The 21,266-nt window shown below is 46.0% G+C and overlaps 1 non-coding gene across 1 annotated transcript; it reads right to left on the bottom strand.

The window, feature by feature from the left end:
* Window positions 1-20,990: 20,990 nt before the first annotated feature.
* Trnah-gug (transfer RNA histidin (anticodon GUG)) lies at window positions 20,991-21,062 on the bottom strand. Its single transcript has one exon. It is a non-coding gene; the product is annotated as a tRNA-His (tRNA).
* Between the last annotated feature and the right edge of the window lie 204 nt (window positions 21,063-21,266).

Here is a 21,266-nt window from a genome sequence, read left to right as displayed (position 1 = left end):
AGCGCGTCGTAATTGCAGCCTCCGCGATCAACTTCAGAAACATTTTCAGAGCTAATTGCGGAGGCCACGCTCCGCTGTGCTGAGTACGGTGAACGCCACGTAGGTGGCGTTGGTAGTGCTTCTTGATGCCAGCGTCCCTTCGAATGCTGGCATCGAGGCGTCGTAGTGCTGAGACCACCGAAGCGTTCACTGTCGGTGCGCGTTAGTGTCATAATGCAGTACTTCTCTTTTCTGCTCGTAGGCGGCGGCACCGCCCCGAGCAAGAGCGCGGGTACACGGAGGAGTGTTAGATATATAAGGCGCGTCTGAAAAGCATTTCCCTTTAGCTAACCGCTATCATGTCCCTCTGCATCCCAGTATGTTTCTTGGCGAGGAACCGCTGTTTAGCACCAAAACAGTCCTCGCTTTCTTAAACGACGTGGTACTGCATGTTATAAGCCCAATAAATTCATAGCGCATCCTCCCTCCAGAGGATGCTGCTGTGATAGTAGTTTTGTATAAGCACATGCCTCCAGGCCCTTGTGGTTCAAGGGCTCTGTTTAAGCAGTAGTGCTTCTTTCCAATTACTACATCTTAAATATTTTAAATATCGTGTCATTCTTTCTCAGTGCATTCTTCATTTCATAGTACACCTCATTAGTCATAGCCATAATTTTAGTGCATGCATATTTTACGCATTTTACAGCGATTATTTTTAGGCCCCTTTACAGCCACACTTCATCTACTTCTCAGAATACATCGCTCCACTGCACACTCACAAACACAGGCATGGCGCTCTTTGGCCATAACATGAACGCATCTCCCGCGATCATAGCCGCGAAAACACAGGGAGGGCGTAGTCTTACCCGGCGCAGATGCCTTTCAAGATACAGCTGTGCGGGTGGCCGTTTGCGGCGCAGAATGCGCCCCCCCCCCCCCCCCCGAAGCCTTCCATCCCGGCGGGACCGCACGGCCGCAGTAAAGAGCCGCCCCTTGAACTCCCTACGCTCCCTCCAGAGCCTGGTACGTGGCTGGAAGACTTCGTGCTTCCATCCCGCATCCCGCCCTTGTGTACGCGAGCTGCGATTGCCGGCTCACCGACGCATTCTTTCACTCGCACATGCAGAGTACGGCGCGCGGCGACGATTTTATCACCCGTGGACTTTATACGGTACCTTACCATGACGGCGATGACGACGCCGACGGCAGAAATTCGCTAGCGTGCCCATAAATAGCTATCACAATGACAAATAAATGCTTTTAAATAGGGATTGTTGGTCGCTGCTGTTTTATCGCGATAGGAATTATGTGGACACTCCAAGCGGATTTCTGCCACCGGCATCGCCGTCGCCGTGAGGTTCCGTATAGAGTTCAACGACGATAAAATCCTCGCCACCCGCCTTATGTATGCTGTATGTGCGCGAGGGACGCGCACTTTCACGGGGAGCAAACGAACGGCGCAGATTACAGGTGACATCTTCCGTCGCGCGAAAGGCCGTAGGGCAAAGGAAGGGAGGGAGGGGAGGCTACTCTTAGATGCGGCACCGGATGCGTATTTATATAAAAACGTTGTTAGGCGAGAAGGCGGTAAAGACTTCCGACGCTACTCGATGAGTGTCCCGTCCTGATCTCGTCGAAAACCTCCTAGCCGCCCCCAGAGGCACCGGCAACACTCACCAACGCCCCGCGCGTTCGGTGCGAACGCGTGCAAAACGCCGACGACGTCGACAACAGTTGTGCGCGTTGCTGGTGCAGCTGTATGTCCAAGTTGATACAGCTGATGGTGCTACTATCCGTACAGCTCTCTACTAATTTGCTATCCCAATTGATGCTCCGCCTTTCGAGTGAAACTGCGACATTTTTTTATGGTATTCCTGACACTGATTTCTATTTGTCAGAACGCAGTGATATATGCTATAAATATAAGTTTCGTATAACTAGCCATAGTTTACACAAACTAGGCTACGAATATACAATTCACAAAAAGACTTTCTTACGCTAGAACAGTCGGTGAGAGCAGACGCCAGGCGATTGCCATTTTGGACATGCTAACATAGGCCGCCGGCCAGTGCTAAATAGCGCTCACAAACAAAATGCCTCGTCGACTTGGTCGCAATGTAAGCTGCTGTAAACGCTTCGTAGGCGTTGCTTCCATATTCTCCAGTATCGAACGTATTTTGTTGCTTTCGCAAAGGGCCAATGTAAATGCAATCTATTCTAATACTCCGCCAACTTTCGTTTTTTTAACTGGCTGAGCTTTTATTGATGCAGTAATGCCATTGCTTGGCGATCATGGCCACCGTTGCCGTGAAGCCGATGTTCATTTATGAACCGAAACTAAACTGCAATAGACCGTTATCCCCACGTACAGAACGCACGATGATGATGATGATGTATGAATTTTATTGGCGCAAGGGCCAGGGATGGCCAACGAGCGTCAAGAAAGATAGTATGAAGCATTCTATGAAGTGGTACATGGCAGATGGTGATTGCACATGGACTGTATAGAGGCCTGAACACACACTGTAAATGACGTACAATATATAGACACTAAAATAATGAGAATGACAAGTGATATGGGCTATGTTCATGAAAAATATTCTATGTCTGGGTAACACAACAAAATGTGGCAAGCCAATAATGGCACAGCTGCCTCACCAGAGCCCTTGAGTGCAAGGGACAATATTCCTGTGCCTTACAGCACTAATATCGCAGCTGAACCCTCTATAGAGAGGGCGTGCTGCGAATCTCTTGGGCTAATAACGTGCAACACAACATCGTTTAAAAAATTGAGCACCGCTTTAGACCCGAAGAATGGTTCTGCGCCAGGAAACAGTGCGGGATGAAAGCGGATACGCTGCTGGTAAGCTTGAGGAAAATGCTTTTTACGTTCAGGTTCTGTTTCCCGACACTCCCACAAGACGTAGAGCATGGTCAGTCTCTCGCCACGTCTACCAAAGCTGGGAGGTTCAGCACCAGTTAAAAGATAAGAATAGGTCCCATAGGTGTGCCGTGCCCTATTCTCAGTCGGCAAAAGAGCACATCACTCGTCGTGACTTTGATAGTGGCGAGCAATTCCCTAACTGGGGTTTCATAGCGTGCAACTTATTCAAGGTTTCGGCATCCCACAAGTGTTGCCAATGGCTCTTGTGCTTTTTACGAAGTAATGGCTTCAGGTCTGTGGCTGGGACTGCTATGGAGAAACTGCTAGCTTTCGTTACCATGGCTTTAGCTATTTCATCTACTAGCGCATTTCCCTCGATGCCTCTATGCCCAGGCACCCAGCATAATACATGTTGGTTAGACATGTAGGTTCTGCATAGCAGTGAGTAAAGGTGGTTGATTATATGATTTCTGTGTTTCTGTAGTGAATTTAAAGCTTTCACTACACTTAAGGAGTCTGTGAATATAATGGCTTTTGTGAGATTTGTTTTTCGTAAATGTTTCACAGCCGCCATCACTGCATATGCTTCTGCACTAAACATGCTGGTTTCCCGGTGCAGGACGTCGGATTCTGAAAATGATGGACCAGCAGCTGCATATGAGACGCCGGACTGTGACTTCGATGCTTCTGTGTAGAATTGTGGAAAAGAGTACTTCCTCTGGAGCTCAAGGAAGTGCATACGAATGTGTACTTCTGAAGCGTGTTTAGTGATTTCTTCAAATGACAAGTCACACACTATCTCCTGCCACAGACATGGCGCCATTATTTCTGGAGCCACGGAGCCATCATTTTATGTGAAGGGAGCGGAATACCAATGTCCTCACTCAATTTCCTTACACGCAGTGAAAAGGGCTGTCTCACCGAAAGTCGGTTGCGAAAAAGTCTGCTAGATGTTGTATCGTTTATCGTTGAATAGCATGGATGTTCACAGTTGGAGCTTACTTTCACAAAGTATAAGAAACTAGAGTATTTCTTCTGCATTTCAAGAGACCACACATCTGATTCTACATAGAGGCTCTGTATCGGACTTGCTCAGAAAGCGCCGGTGGCCAGGCGGATACCTAACTGGTGGACGGGATCTAGCATCTTCAGGGCGCTGGGTGAAGCAGATTGGTTGACTACATAAACATAGTCTAAACGCGACTATATATGGCTTTTGTGCAGAATCATGAGGCACTTCTTGTCACTACCCTACGTTGTGTGTGACAGAATTTCAAGGATATTTAGCGTTCTTAGGCATTTACCTCTAATGTGCTTTATGTGAGAAATAAAGGTAAGCTTTGAATCTAGTATGATACCAAAAAATTTGTGTTCTGCATTCACAGGAACTCGTTCTCCATGGAGTTCAATAATGGGCGCTGTGACCAGGCATTTTTTTCTTGTAAACAGGACACAGGAGCTCGTTTGGGGATTGAGCTTAAATCCATTCTCATTAGCCCACTTAGACAGTTTGTTCAGGCCTAGCTGAACTTGTCGCTCACAGATGGACAGGTTACATGACTTCAATCCTATCTGCACGTCATCAACATATGCACAATAAAATAAACTTCGCGGAATACACGAGCGCAATGAATTCTATTTAACAATAAAAAGGGTGCAACTAAGGACGCCACCCTGAGGCACTCTAGTTTCTTGCGCAAATTGCCTAGACAAAATGTTTCCAATTCTAACACGGAATGTCCGCTTGGAAAGATAGCTTTCAATTAAGCTTAACATGTTTCCACGGATTCCCACTTCCGAAAGGTCTCTGAATATTCCGTAACGCCAGGTGGTGTCGTATGCTTTTTCCATATCGAGGAATACCGACGGAAATAATTATTTATGAATGAAGACATCACGATTGATGCCCTCAATGCGTACGAGATGGTCAGTCGTTGACCGGCCTTCCCTAAAGCCAAACTGGCAAGCATCAAGCAGTTTGTGCAATTCCAGAAAATGTAGAAGGCGGCGAAGAACCATTTTTTCGAAGAGCTTACAAAGGTAACTCCTAAGCGCTATTGGGCGGTAGCTTGTTAAATAGGAGGGATCTTAGGCAGGAGCTCTTTTGGGGATTGAGCTTAAATCCATTCTCATTAGCCCACTTAGACAGTTTGTTCAGGCCTAGCTGAACTTGTCGCTCACAGATGGACAGGTTACATGACTTCAATCCTATCTGCACGTCATCAACATATGCACAATAAAATAAACTTCGCGGAACCCTGCTTCAGAACTAGAACGACAACAGCTTCTTTCCATAAAGCTGGAACGTACCCGCCAGTAAAAATTTTATTAAAAAGTACCAGGAGCGTCCTTAATGTGTCTGTGTGGAGGTTTTTAATCATGTCATACATGATTCTGTCGGCCCCCGGGGCAGAGCTTTTACACATGTTCAAAGAAGCTTTTAACTCAGCGATACTAAAAGGAAGGTTATAAGCTTTGTGCACTGTGCACTTACGGTCGAGTGCCTTGCGTTCAGCTATCTGTTTAAATTTAAGAAATTATTCGGAGTACTGGGTCGAGCTAGACACACGCTCAAAGTGTTGACCGAGAGCCTTCGGCTGGTCCTCCAAGCCGTTCCCTTGTTCATTGACAAGCTGTAATGGATGGGTTTCCTGCCCCTTTAGCCCTCTAAGGCCATTCCATACCTTAGACTCTTGTGTGTAAGATGTTATGCCAGACAGAATCCTCTCCCAGCTAACCCTCCGTGCCTGTCGCTGCGTCCGTCTTCCCTGTGATTTTACCAGTTCAAATTCCATGAGATTTTCCGCAGTCGGGGAGCGACGCAGTACACCCCACGCTTTGTTCTGTGTCGTTCATGCCAGTCTGCGCTCCTCATTCCACCAGGGGACCTGTCTTTTAGATAAGATACCTTTTGTTCGCGGAATAAATTTTTCGGCTGCGTCGATTACAAAACCAGTAAAATACGCTACTGCGTCTTGAGTACTAAAATTGTTCATAAAATCTTGTGATAAGCATGTTGACTTTTTAAAACTTTTAAGCCAAAGGTATTTTCCAACGGGGGGCATGGGGTGGACTGTCATGTTCCTGTATTATGTTAAGCATTACAAGAAAGTGGTCGCTCCCAAATGGGTTCTGGACAACATTCCAGTTTCGACATTTATCAAGCTGCGACATTTTTTTTTCTTTACTTATAATATTTAGCTGATCCCTTCGCAGCTGTATAGGCTCTCTTTTACTTTCACAATTTTCATTTGGTTTCAAACTATGCTTCGCAACTTTTTTTGTTTCTTTACATCCACGTTCCGCCCGATTCATGGCCAATCCTCCAGAGTGCGCAGCGCAATTTCAATGAAGAACAATGAAACAACCAACGAGCCAGCCATCCCTTTATTCCGCTAGTATTATCGGGCCCCGTTCGTATCGCATTTTTATTTCAGTGGGCATCACTGCAACACAGAACGTGGGAAAGTCTGCTTACGAAGACCAAGCTTACACCGATCCTCTTAAGGTCGGCTTCATTTTTAAAAAGAAATGCATTACACGGACGACGTTTTTCCAGGGGTAATATAAGTCGTCTTATGTTAAAATGTGAAGGCCCTAGCACCTGGTTATTGTTTTATTATATGTTTGCTAGTGCCACGACGCGCGCGCATATCCAAAACGCATTAGGCAGGCGAAGTCCCAATTTCACCTGCCGAGGACGCGAGCGCCATCAGGACAGCATTTTCGCAGGTAAAGTACCCGAGCGCGCCATGTGCTGGAAAAATGGGTTTGTGTTTGAGTTTCCTCGTAACAGAATTGTTTCCTCGTACATTCAAATTACAATCCGACGCCGCTGTGTCTTTAGGTTGTGGATAAGTCGTACTTCGCCATTTTATTGCAATAGCAATTATATGGACACTCAAAAGCAGATTTCTGCCGTCGTCGTCGCCGTCACCGTGAGGTTCCGTATGACGTCAATGGAGATGAAATCGTCGCCGCGCGCCGAACGCTGTATGTGCGAGTGAAAGGGCGCGAGGGGCGCGCAATTTCACGGGGAGTGAACGCACGGCGGAGAACAAACGCGCGTTCTGCGCCGTGCTCGCTTAAGGGCTGCAGAAGTAGGCGTCTCTTTCCTCCTTTCCAATCACCATATATGTAGAGCAAACGCGCCTTCCTCCGACGCGCGAGAGGCCGTCGGGGAGGGGGGGGGAGGGGGAGGGAAGGGAGGCGACGTTTTGCCTATTTATATCAGAGGCTCCGGCAACAGTCACCAACGCCGCACGCATTTTGAGCGAACGCGGGCAAAACGCCGACGGCGTCGCAACAGTTCTGCGTGTTACCGGTGCTGCTGCATGTCCAAGTTTATACAGCTGATAAAGCTAATATCATTACTCCGTATAGCTCTCTACAAATTTGCTATCGCAATTGATGCTTCGCCTTTCAGGTGAAACTGCGACAACTTTTTCTGACGGATTTCACTTTGAGAAATTCAATTTTTGTTCACCAAAACACTGTACCACTTGTAGGGCCTGTGCGGTCGGGGTGGTTGGGGATTATTTTCTCCCCCAAGACGCCGGCGCCTACGCTGACACCGACGCCGACGCTAGATTTTCTGTGTCATGGGGCCCTTAACGCTACTGCGTTAAAAGAAGCAAACGACATACCCTGGTTTTTCAGCTGACAAATGCGGAAGCAATCAAAAGATTCAAAAAGGCGCACCTGAGTTTTAGTGGTGCCTACGAATGCAGTTAGGAAATTTGCAGGCGCAAGTTGGAATACGCTAGCGCAAGACAGGGGTAATTGAAGATCGCAGGGAGAGGCCTTCGTCCTGCAGTGGATATAAAATATAGTCTGATGATGGTGATGATGATGATGACGAATGCACCTGTCAAAGCACTTTGTCGAATACGAATTTGTTGCGGCGTGTAGCGTCTGCGACCGCCTCTGGTTCCGACGTCGTACGTCGTGAGGGTGTCGCGGCCCGCGCATGTGGCGGTCCTAGAGCGAGCGTTCCTCCTGAAGGACGTGAATTCTTTCGGCCTTGCGCCACGTGCAGGGGAGAAATGCTTGACATTGACTGATATATTCGTCGAGGATAGTTTCTCCCGTAATTTTTCCGTTTTTCAAGATAAGCGGTGACAAACGTGGGTGCTGGCAATGCACCGCGACAAATGGTAGCCGTCAAACACCGACAAAAACTGCGGGCTTTATTTAAAATTATGGGGTTTTACGTGCCAAAACCAGTTCTGATTATGAGGCACGCCGTAGTGGGGGACTCCGGAAATTTGGACCACCTGGGGTTCTTTAACGTGGACCTAAATCTAAGTACACGGGTGTTTTCGCATTTTGCCCCCATCGAAATGCGGCCGCACAAATGGTGTTCTGTGCGAATCACTATACATGGCTATATATATGTCGACGAATCACACGCTCGGCACACACATCGGATCGTTCTCCCAGCCAACTATGAGGAAAGGATCGGGGTACTGCTGGCCGCCGGCGAAGAGCTCCTCGACGCACTGCTGACGGGCAGCTTGGGGCAGCGAACTCACGTACTCGGACAAATCCATCAAAGCTGAAGCCATAGTAGCTAAATGGCGTGACGGAAATTATTTGCCCACCAGCTTTTTGCACACGCACGTATTGCGCTGTGCTTACTGTACGGCAGGAGTCGTCACGCTGTTTATGAAAGGCAGTCTTTCTTTAGATACGAATAACATGCCAAGGTAGGCCATGCTATCTGATTTGGAAGCAAACAAAAGTGACCACCTATAAACGAGGAGAGCGTTTGATCGCGGTGTTCAAACAACGCTGTGGGCCACCGCTCGATTCTTGCGTTGGAGGCTACGTAAATTTGAGGTCAGGAGATGGAAATAAAATGAGAATGGACTAGTTTTACGTTATGCGTCCTAAGGGCTCCAGCAGACTTTCTTTGAGCGTGTACGTGTAAAGCAAATGACATCGCCGGTGGCACAGCATGAGAAGCACAGAGAACACATGCATAGGCACGTCATGCAGGGGGCACGTCAGCGGCTCCCAAACAAGCATGAACCCATTTCTGGGGCGCTATAACGTAAAATGATTCCAAACTGTTTTGATCCCAAACTCCTGACGTCAAATTTACGTAACCACCGACGCAAGCATCGGGCAGTGACCCACAGCGTTGTCTAAACAACCCAATCAAACACTCTTCTCGTTTATAGGAGGTCACCCTTTGTTCGCTTTCAAAACCAATAACATTGTCTACACTCAGCGGTTTTTCTTATCTAATTGGTTGACAAGAGGCGAGGAGCACGCTCTAGTGTAGAGGGTCTTGATCGGGCCGAGCCAGCACAGTGAAACTAGATAACCGCATGGAGAGGGTGGTGCCGGCTTATCCGATTGGTTCGCTTCGCCTTACTTACCTTCGGTGGCGGGTCAAAAATTGCGGCGGCGTGCAACGGAAGGATAAGAATGCCGCTAAAACGGATCCTCAGCAAGGAAGAGTTGGTAGAGCGATGTTGTATGCATGTCGAAAGGGCTCGATAACGTTTTACTGCCACGCAAGAAGGTTTATCATGCTCAAATAAATACATGCTCACCAGCAGGTGCGAGTAGTGAGGGCCTGAGCGATCGGCGGGCAGCCATCTTCTAATCCTTTGGGAACTGGGCAGTCTGTGGCTATTCAGAAAAATTTTAAGTTCTGTTCGGCATATTAATGGCTTTTTTGCGCGTACACGTCAGTTTGACCTGGTGAGTTTTTGCGGTTTTGTGACGTCGCGTGACAGGCAGGCGAAGTGGGCGCAGCCAGAAAACATTGGACCAATAGCAGAGGGCTAATGGTGAAAAGGCGTCGAATCAGGAATGATTATTTTTCTTCTGTGCGGTTTAATCATGCATAATCAGTGTGTACACGTTATATCAGATGGGGGGCTATCGACATTTTCGTGACGTCGCGTGACAGACAGGCGAAGTTGGAAGTGGTCCGAAAATGTTTTGACCAATCGTGGAGGCTGATTGCAGAAATTGGAATCAAAACAGTTTGGAATCATTTTACGTTATAGCGCCCCTGTATTTTGTGCAGATTGCACGTTTCGGCCCGGCTGCACTGACCGGCGCATCTGCAGTAACGGAAAAGGGCACTATCGGATCGGCAGACACCACTGGAGGCGCCTGCGCAGATGGGCTTCTTTGTTACCTCGGCGGCAGTTGTGACCAGGAGCATCCGCCCCCCCCCCCCCCCCAGTTCAACGTCATCGGAGCCGACGACTATAAGAAATGGGACACACGACAGCTTCGGCAGTGGGCACGTCAGCGGCTCCCCAACAAGCATGAACCCATTACTGTATTTTGTGCAGGTTAGTAAGAGCTATTCGACTATCAAAACTAGCAACCGTTGTTTCATTCAGCTGACGTGCCCCACTTGTCTAAACGGGTTGTGTTATCTTGTACAAGACGTTGCGTTTTCATTACTCGTGTTGTGCGGTGACATAGAATCGAACCCCGGGCCGAGCACAAAGGAACTGTTGCGTCAAATACTTGATGGTCAAGAAACCATGCAAGCAAGACTTCACACTATCGAATCCAAGGTCGAAAATTCCACAGTAGTATTTACAGAAACTACGTCCAAATTTCCAGCCTTGAGATAACCATAACAACTATGCAAAGTAAATTGATCGATCTCGAGGACAGGAGCAGGCGCAATAATCTTCTCGTGTTCGGCTTACCGGAACGTCCCTATGAAACGTTTCAATCACTAACGAACTCTGTGGTTTTCGAAATATTTGAGAATACACTCGGGGTAAAGGTGTCAACAGTCGAAACAATTAACCGAATCGTACAAAAGAAGCGAAACAAAAATATGCTAGTTGTGCTCAAACTAATCGACCACCGTGAAAAGATTTACGTACTCAGAAACTGCTCTAAGCTAAAAGGAAAAGAAATATCCATTGCAGATGAATTTTCTGCGGAAACTAGGCAAATCAGAAGGCAACTATGGGAAAGCACTGCAAAAATCAGAAAGGGCGGCGAAAGAGTGAAGCTTGTACATGACAATATCGTCATTAACGGAGAAACGTATGCCTGGGATGCTATAGAAATGAAAACAATGCGCGTTTCAGCACCCACCAAAAAAAGTAAGAAGAAACAGTTAACTTCTTCAGACACTCAAAAGAGCTTCCGTTGCTTTAATCTAAACGCTCGCAGTATCGTAAACAATCTTGCCGACTTGCAAAGCATTGCAGTGGCGCATGAGCCACTTGTAATGATAATAACTGAAACTTAGTTGCGTTCTGCTATCTTGGACTCTGAGATAACACCACCAGGGTAGAAAATATACAGGAAAGATCTAGATTCCCGCGGAAGCGGAGTCGCCTTGTTGTTTCAACACTGTTTTCAAGTACAAAGGTTCCCTGATATTGCCGGCACTGAATGCGTCATCGCAAAAGTATTTTTGGACGACTTCCATCTTATAATGGCTGGTTTTTACCGCCCACCACATTGTGACGTATTCGTCGTTGCTATCAATGAATTTTTCAGTACAACTGGCATAGATTGCAAAAATATCTTACTTGCAGGTGATTTCAACGTCCCGTCAGTGAACTGGTAAACTGATTTCCCTGATGCCCTTTGCGCGGCAGCAGAACCTTTAACGGACATTGTTCTTTCCCATGCTTTGACTCAACAGATGAAACAACCGACTCGCCCACAAAACATATTAGATCTCTTTCTTGTAAATGACCAAGTCCTCAATCGTAATCCGAGTGTCGACATATTCCAGGGAATTTCGAATCATAGAATGATATGCCTTACACTAGAGCTAAAGTCCAGATTAAAACCCTTTAAAAACAGTACTCGATTCCCAAGTTCTCGGGCGCTAGCGATGTCGACATACTTCATGCCTTAGATAAAACATTTCCTGAATTTGAATCTCTTTCAGAATGCAGCGTTGTGGCCGTTGACAGTTTATGGTGTTGCTTAAGAACCCGCAGGGGCTTCTGCGCAAGCAGGCGTTTGGTGAGCTGCGCCACCACGTACCCGAGCACACGAGGGCTGGACCCTCCCTCTCCTAACCGTGCGCGGCTTAGCCGTGTTCGGGGAAAAGAGGATCCTGGTGATTGAGCCAACGCTGAGTGTTTGGACCTTTAAGGCCCCTCGGCGGAGGCAACACACCCCTTTGGCCTCGGCTTCACGTAGACGGCACCCCCGGACTGACCCACCTGGGGGAAATCGGTAGTTGCCTTTTCCTGTCTCTCTCTCTCTCCAACCGTCGTCTTTCTCTCTCTCTTTCCATCTCTCCTGTCTTCTTTTCACTTCCTTTTACTTCCGTTTTCCCAGGCAGCTAGGGTTAACCTTGTGTGGGTAGCCAACCTTGGATATTCCATATTTGGTTATAGTAGTGGCGTACAGCTGGCGTTTGCAGGACCAATCTTTTCCAGGTATTGCAGTGTCCCCTCGTTGGGCTCCATGGTGGGTGGCTGGCGCTGCTGCCGAACATTCACCTATACTTATGGCAAGTTCTTTCACCCCTCTGTCTGATCGCCGTCTGAAACGAGGGCGCACCGAAGATGTTTTCCTGGTTTTTCGACGCCAAATACAGAACTTTCCCCGATTTCATGTGATTCACTCAGAAAAAACAGACAAATCAGTACGAACAATCTCACCTTTCCTTGTGTCAAAGACTCTGACTGATATTTTTGGACCAGGCTATAAAGCATCCAAGATGGCAAGCGGGGATCTCCTGTTGGAGCTCCATGATCTGAAACAATATGAGAAACTACCCAACCTAGTGTCATTTGGAGATGCTTAAGTAACAGTAACTCCGCACCGTGCTATGAATACCACCCGTGGCGTTGTCTCGGATGTCGATTTGCTGCAGCTGAGTGAGGCTGAACTCCTGGAGGGTTTCAGTGACCAGAGCATAATCAATGTTAAACTGATTAAGATGAGGCGGGACGGCAAGGAAATCCAAACCAAACACCTGATATTTACTTTCAACTCAAGTGTTCTGCCCGAGTCCGTCGAGGCCGGGTACGTCAAGCTTCGTGCTAGGGGATACGTGCCAAATCCTTTTCGATGTTTCAAATGCCAGCGGTTCGGCCATAGTTCACAGAACTGCCGAGGCCGCCAAACTTGTGCGAAATGCAGTGCTCATGAACACTCCTCTGAGTCTTGTGAAAGCTCTCTACATTGTGTTAACTGTGATGGGGAGCACGCCGCATACTCGCAGTCGTGCCCATCCTGGAAAAAAGAAAAAGAAATAGTGACATTTAAGGTAAAGGAAAACATTACTTTCAAGGAGGCACGCAGGCGGGTATCGTACCTGCCGAAAACCAGCTTTGCCGAAGAGGCGTGTCAGGGGGCAGCGCCACAACGGCCCCCGGTGGCTGTCTGGCACACACGTAGTGAGCCGGCGGTGACGCCATCCGCCCCCTCGGTGGGTGGAGCCAGTGCTGCTCCGCCTCCTAAGACGGGCCGGCCCGATCAACCTCCGGGCTGGTGGACACCAAGGTCTCGTCTTTTGAGGCGAGGCTTTCAAAGCAAACACAGCGCCCGCTAGAGCGCGTGTCTAACGCCTCGCAAGAGGACATGGACGCAACACCAAGCGTGAGGGCGCAGCCAGCGCCTAAGGAGCGATTCGATTCCGTCGATGGCTCCAAAAAAGAAAAATCTCGTGTCACGGCGCCTGGAAAGGGCCCGTGAGATAACTTTGTATTCTTGAAAACACAGCATAAAAATATATCAAAATGAACACACAAATTCTACAATGGAATGTGAGAGGACTTCTCCGTAATCTCGATGATATCACAGAACTCCTCCATAAATATAAACCAAAAGTGCTGTGTGTTCAGTAAACACATCTAAAACCCACACAAACTTCCTCAGACAATATGCTATCTTCCGGAAAGACCGTGATGATGCCGTTGCGTCGTCCGGAGGTGTAGCAATAATTGCAGATAAATCTGTTGCATGCCAGAATCTTTCTCTTCCGACACCACTAGAGGCGGTGTCTGTGCGAGCGATACTTTTTAACAAGCTCGTAAGAATCTGCTGTATTTACGTATCGCCACACTATAAACTCGCCTAAACGAAATTTTATGCGCTAATTGACCAGCTCCCGGAACCATAGGTTATTGCCGGTGATTTTAATGCTCACAGCACTTTGCGGGGAGATTCCCGGTGTGACGCCAGGGGTCGGCTTATAGAGAACTTTTTGGTAACCTCTGGTGCGTGTTTCTTTAACAAAAAAGAGCCCACCTATTATAACATCCACCATAATTCATTTTCCTCCATAGATTTACCGATTGGCTCTGCTACCCTTCTTCGCTATATAGATTGGAATGTCGTTGGAATTCCATTTGGGAGCGACCACTTTCCTTTGACACTGACCTTGATAGAGGAGCATGACAGTCCACCCCACGACCCCCGTTGGAAAATAAAATCAGCTGACTGGAGAAGTTTTAAAGAGTCAACCTACTTATCAAAAGATTTATCAACGATTTTAGTATTGACCACGCAGTAGCTTATTTTACTGGTTTTATACTCGACGCAGCTGAAAAATTCATTTCACAAACAAAAGGCCTCTCATGTAAAAGACGGGTTCGCTGGTGGAATGAGGAGTGCAGATTGGCACGTAAAAAACAGAACAAAGCGTGGGGCGCACTGCGTCGTTCCCGACTGCGGAAAATCTCATCGAATTTAAACTGGCAAAATCCCCGGGAAGGCGTACGCGGCGACAGGCAAGGAGGGCTAGCTGGGAGAGGTTCCTCAATGGTATAACATCCTACACCCAAGAGTCCAAAGTATGGAATGACCTAAGAAAGCTAAAGGGGCAGAAAATCCACCCATTGCCTTTAGTTGACAACCACGGGAATACCTTGGAAGATCAGGCCAACGCCCTGGGCGAGCATTTCGAGCGTGTGTCAAGCTCCATGAATTACTCAGAAGCATTCCTAAAATACAAACCAGTAGCTGAACTTAAGTCACTGGATCACAAATTCTGACCGAACGAATGATACAACCGTCATTTTAATTTAGCGGAGCTGAGAGCCGCCTTGAGCGTATGCAGTAGCTTTGCACCGGGAGCTGACAGAATCATCAATGAAATGATTAAAAACCTACACACTGACACAAATATGACACTTCTGGGACTCTTCAATTCTATCTGGGCTGCCGGATACATCCCATCTTCATGGAAACCAAGCTATTATTATTCCAATTTTGAAGCTGGGCAAAGATCCTTCCTCGGCGGCGAGTTACCGCCCGATAGCTCTCACAAGTTGCCTTTGTAAGCTTTTTGAAAAAATGATTATTCGCCGACTTATACATTTCTTTGAACGGAACAATATGCTTGATCCCTATCGTGTGGCTTCAGAGAAGGGCGGTCCACAACTGATCAACTTCTGCGCATTGAAGGACATATCCGTGGCGCATTTGTACACAAACAGTTTTTCTTGTCGATATTCCTCGATATGGAAAAGGCGTACGACACAACTTGGCGCTACGGAATTTTGCGAGACTTGTCGGTAATGGGTATCAGTGGAAATAAGCTAAATATAGTAGAAAGCTATTTGTCTAAACGTACCTTCCGCGTGAAAATCGGCAATGTATTGTCGCGTCAATTTATACAGGAAACTGTTGTACCCCAAGGATGTGTGCTCAGCTGCACACTGTTTATCGTGAAGATGAACACGCTTCGTGCTTCATTACCACAAGCTATTTTTTATTCTATCTACGTAGACGACATACAAATAGGATTCAAATCCTGCAACCTTACAGTGTGTGAAGTGTGTGTGAGACAAGTGCAGCAGTGCTTGAACAAAGTGTCCAAGTGGGCCGACGAAAACGGATTCAAAGTGAACCCCCACAAAAGTTCTTGTGTCCTTTTTCCAAGAAAGAGAGGCCTTGTTCCAGATCCTTGTGTATAACTTTATGGGCAACACATACCTGTGAACAAAGAGCACAAATTTTTAGGCGTTTTACTTGATGCTGTACTTTTTTATTCCACACATTAAATATCTGAAGATGAAATGCCTAAAAACAATGAACTTACTAAAAATTTTATCTCGCCCAACATGCGGCAGTGACAGGAAGTGTTTAACGAATCTTTATAAGAGTCTCATTTCATCACGATTGGACTATGGTAGCGTGGTATATCACTCTGCCGCCCCTAGTGCGCTGAAGATGCTGGATTCCGTCCACCATCTGGGTATCCGCCTGGCCACCCGGGCTTTCAGTACAAGCCCTATTGAAAGTTTATATGTCGAATCAATTGAGTGGTCACTCCATCTGCAGAGAACATACACCAGCCTCACATACTTTCTTAAAGTCCACTCTAATCATGAGCATCCATGTTCTAATACCATTAACGACATGACGTGTGCTACACTTTTTCGTAATCGTCCCTCTGTAAGACAGCCTTTCTCACTGTGTATCAGGGAGCTTAGTGAAGAAATGGCTATGCCACTCCTCGACCCTCACTTAATGCCTTCAGCCAAGCTGTTACCACCTTGGGAGTGGCAGGTAGTAGCATGTAATATATCCTTTGTAGAGGTTACCAAGCACGCAACAGAGGTCGAAATCCGAATGGATTTAGACCTTTGAATCCGAATTACAGTCCAAGTACTCGTGCACAGAATTTTACACAGATGCTTCTAAATCACATCCCGGAGTATCTTTTGCAGCCGTCGGTCCGTCCTTCTCGGAATCCGGCGTTCTCCACCCAGAAACAAGTATATTTACGGCTGAGGCCTACGCACTATTGTCACCTGTAAAGCATATAATGAAATCAAAACATCAAAAAACTATTATATTTACAGACTCACAAAGTGTCGTAAAAGCCTTGAAGTCACCCTGTAAACAGAAAAAGCCTGTACTAATTCAGCTGTATTCTGTTCTTTGTAGAGCCTATGCATCTAACCAGCATGTCATTATATGCTGGGTGCCAGGGCATAGAGGCATTGAGGGCAAAGGTACTTGCCGACCAAATGGCGACATCAGTCACATCACCCGCTATTAACCCTACAGCTGCTGTTCCTTCAACAGATTTGAAACCTTTTCTGCGAAAGAAACTGCGAAGCCACTGGCAACGCTTGTGGGACGCACACACAATAATAAGCTCCACTTGATTAAGCCACAGTTAGGGTTCTGGCCCTGTACAACTAAAACACGACGAACTGATGTCCTATTCTGTCGTCTCAGAATAGGACACACATATGGTACTCACAATTTTCTATTGAATGGAAATGATCCTCCAACCTGTGGTAGATGTGGCAAGAGGCTCACCGTCCTCCACGTCCTCCTGGAGTGTCAGGAAGCCGAAAGAGAAAGAAAGAAACTCTTTCCTCTAGCATATCGCTATTGTGTCCCTCTACATCCCGCTATGTTTCGTGGTAAAGAACCGCTCTTTAACACCGAAGCAGTACTCGCATTCTTAAATGATGCTGTGCTACATGTTATTAGCCCAATAAGTTCGTAGCGCATCCTCTCTCCAGAGGATGTTGCTGTGATAATGTTTTTATAGCACATGCCTCCAGGCACTTGTGTCTTCAGGGCTCCATTTAGGCACATGTGCTTCTGGCCAATTCTCGCATCTTTAATATTTTGTAAGTTGTATCATTCCTTCGCAATGCATTGTTCATGTCCATAGTACACATAATTAGTCATTGCCCTAATCTTTTTACGTATAGATTTTACGCACTTTACAGCGACTGTTTTTAGGCCCCTTTACAGCCATGCCACATCTAATGTTCATATAAATGACTATTCATATACCAGTAACAAGCCATTACCATCGTCTTGGCGCTCTTTGGCCACACCTGCCCTTGCGCCAATAAACCACAATAATAATCATCATGGTGTTCCTTAAGAAAACTTGTTCACAAATATATCGACACATTCGTGCCCAAAAAGCGGAAAGTTGTATGTGAAACGAATCCGTGGATGACAAGAGACCTCGTACGACTTGGGCGAAAACTAAGGTAAGCAAGAACGCAACATAAAGAACGACCCTCAAAGGCTCACATCGAAAAGCTAACCAACCTGCGTCTACAGCTTAAAACTGGTATTTCGAAAGCTATAGACGGTTACCAAATGCTTTATTAAAAACTTTCTTTTGTCATCCCCGAATAAGTTCTGGCGGAACTTATCGCCGAAGAAAGCCCACGTGTCCAATATCTGCGTGGATGGATTCATACTGACAGATAAACTGAAAATTGCAAATGTATTTAACAAGTATTTTTGCTCTGTGTTCAGGAACGATGCTGGAAAGACACTACGCATAGCTGTTTTAAATGATATTCCACCCATCGATGATCTCGACGTAAACGAAACAGGTGTATTGTCCTTGCTTCTTGATCTTGATATAAAGTCGCCAGGCGTCGACGAAATACCTAATGCTTTTTTGGTGACATACGCCAAATGGTGCGCCAAATATCTTTGCATTATTTATAATAAATAACTTTCATGTGCAGAAATTCCACGTGATTAGAAACATGCAAAAATAATTCCCATCACTAAATCAGATGACCGTTCACTGCTCTCCTCTTACCGTCCTATCTCCATACCTTGTACTTCATCAAAACTGATAGAACACATAATATTTAAGCACATCTCAGTCTTCATTGAAAGTAATGGCCTCTGCGACAACGCGGCTTCCGTCGAGGTTAACCCACCGTAACACAACTATCAGAAACAGTGCATGACATCGCGGCAGCATTAGACGGTCAAGGCCAAATTGACATGGTATTCTTAGATTTTGAGAAAGCCTTCGACCGTGTGTCCCACCAAAAGTTGTAATAGAAGTTAAAACCTATTCTCAAAAACGACCAACTACTTAACTGGATTGAGGCTTAGCTTAGGGGCAGGTGACAGACAGTTGTTGTTGATAATGCGAAATCAGACTTATCCGATGCGCAATCTGGATTCCCACAGGGATCAGTCTTGGGTCCCCCGTTCTTTTTAGTTTTTATCAATGATATAGTGAATAACATACCAGTTAAAATTCGGCTGTTTGCAGATGACTGCGTACTTTATCATGAAATTCACAGCGATGCAGATCAGACCATCCTAAATTCATCTTTATCAGCAATAGCGACATGGTGCTTAGAGTGGCAAATGAGCATTAACCTAAGAACAACAGTATCAATGATCATTGCACGGAAAAAGAAGCCGTTACCTTTTGTATACAGCATTAATGGCCATAACTTATCCTCTGTTACAGAATATAAATATATTGGTGTAGTAATTACGTCGGACCTTAGGTGGAATAGCCACGTAGCCTACATAAAAAAAGCCATGAGGAAGCTCGGATACCTGAGAAGGACCTTGGCTAAATCTACAAGTAACATAAAGTTACCAGCTTACAAGACTTTCATCAGAGCATTGTTAGAATACGCTACTGCTGTCTGGGACCCTTACACCAAAGCAAACATAAATATTATTGAAATGATACAGCGGAAAGCAGTCAGGTTTATTTTTAATTCCTACCGCCGTCATAAATCAGTAAGCGCTCTTTTACAGGAGGCGAACCTGGAAACCCTGGAGGTATGGCGATATCTAGAGAGGCTTAAAATGTTATCTATAATTCATCGGGAGCATGTAAAACTAGATAAAAAAGTGCATATTACACCTTGTAACCGGCGCCTAACGCGTTCATCACATTCATTCAGGTTAGACGAGTATCCGCACCATACCACTTAATTTAAGCAGTCGTTTTCCCCCGTACCATTCATGTTTGGAACGCTCTGTCTGAAAACGTTCTTCGAAGCTCAACATTACCATCCTTTGTGCACGCTCTCGTTAATCTATGAACCGAAACGTTTCCCACGATCTCTGTCCTATTCCATATACTATGTGATATAGATCAACCGTCTTTTTTTTGACATTCTTTTTGTGTTTCACATGTTATTAGCTTGTTAAACCTTTTATGTACATCCCACTCCTGCCTAGGGCCTGTAAGAGCAGGCTGGCAGTACGAAATAAATAAATAAATAAATAAATAAATAAATAAATAAATAAATAAAAGACCGATTTGTAGGATATCCCTGAGATGTTACAAAAATTGGTATGAAGTTGACGAATGAAAATCCAATTGACGTTGACGTAGGCTCGCTCATGAACAACTCTTGTTTCAAAGATTTTCCAAAGGGCCACCTTTCTGAACGACATCACGCTCAGCAATGTAACTCCGAAAAGAATAACTGCATCTTAAGGTGCGCAATAGCGGCTAGTTCCCTAGGTGACCATGTTCCGTCTCAATTAGGTTGGTTTACATAAATATGGGTGGACTTCAAAGAACCTCAAGGGGGTCAAACTAATGCGGAGTCCCCCACGACAGCGTGCCTCATGATCATATCGTGCGTTTGGCACGTAACACCCCGTAATTTATTTTGATTTCAATTCTCTCTATTCCTTTCTGATAGTACCCATCGCTCACGGCAGCCAGATTCTGTTGATAACGTAAGCCGGTTAATCATCACTTATTTTGTAAGAACAGACCGATAGCATTTACCAATAGTCCATGCGCTAAGACGATTCCTTGGGTTCTGCTCTAATGAACCGTTCTATAGCGTAAACATGTTTTTTTTTTGTGGTTACTTCTTTTATTTTTCTTCTTTTTGTTCTTTTTTTCCTAGCGCTGATGATATATATCTCTCGCGATATACCATGAGAGCCAGGGAGAGGCTCCGCTTCGGCTGAAGCCACCGCCCTTCTCATCTGCCACAGTTTGAATCGAACCAACAAGATTCCGCACATGCACGCTTCTTACGAAGATCAGCGACGGACTTTCAGACGAAACAGTATGTTGACTCTGCACAGACATTTGACGTCGACGCCGTGTGCACCACGGTGACGACCAGAGACGCGGACAGGAAACGTCTGCAGAAACGCACAGCTGCCGCACAAAGCCTCCCTGAAAGAAGGTAGACACACAAAAAATAATAATAGAAAAAGCAGAGTAGCGTTGTTGGGCATAAAACATTACCTATTTATCACTTAGAAAATATATTTGAAAGTCCGCGCAAACGCTGCCTTTAAATGACATGCAATAACATTATATTGCCATCACCTTCTTTTTTTTTGCTAATGGCCTCTTCAAGAGCCTTCAGCGTGGATGGTGGCAATCAAATTCTATTTAGAGCGAAAATTAAAACAAAATAAAAAATATTGCCGTGACCAGGAATCGAACCTGGGTTATTGCGGCCACAACGCAACGTACTAACCACTATACGACCACGGCTATCCCGAAGGACGAGCTCGAAGTAAAAGAAAATGCTTGTGAACAGAGTTTAGAATAAAAAGTCGCAGTTTCACCCGAAAGGCGAAGCATTGATTGCGATAGAAAATTAGTGGACAGCTATACAAAGTAAGGATAGTAGTTTTATCGGCCGTACAAGCTAAATTACCAAGCATGGTGTCACATGCGCACAATCAAACATGAACG

Source organism: Dermacentor silvarum, chromosome 1, assembly GCF_013339745.2.
Source record: "Dermacentor silvarum isolate Dsil-2018 chromosome 1, BIME_Dsil_1.4, whole genome shotgun sequence".
In the NCBI taxonomy this organism is placed as follows: Eukaryota; Metazoa; Arthropoda; class Arachnida; order Ixodida; family Ixodidae; genus Dermacentor; species Dermacentor silvarum.
The sequence above is the reverse complement of the archived record's forward strand: the minus strand, read 5'-3'. Positions and strand labels throughout refer to the sequence as shown.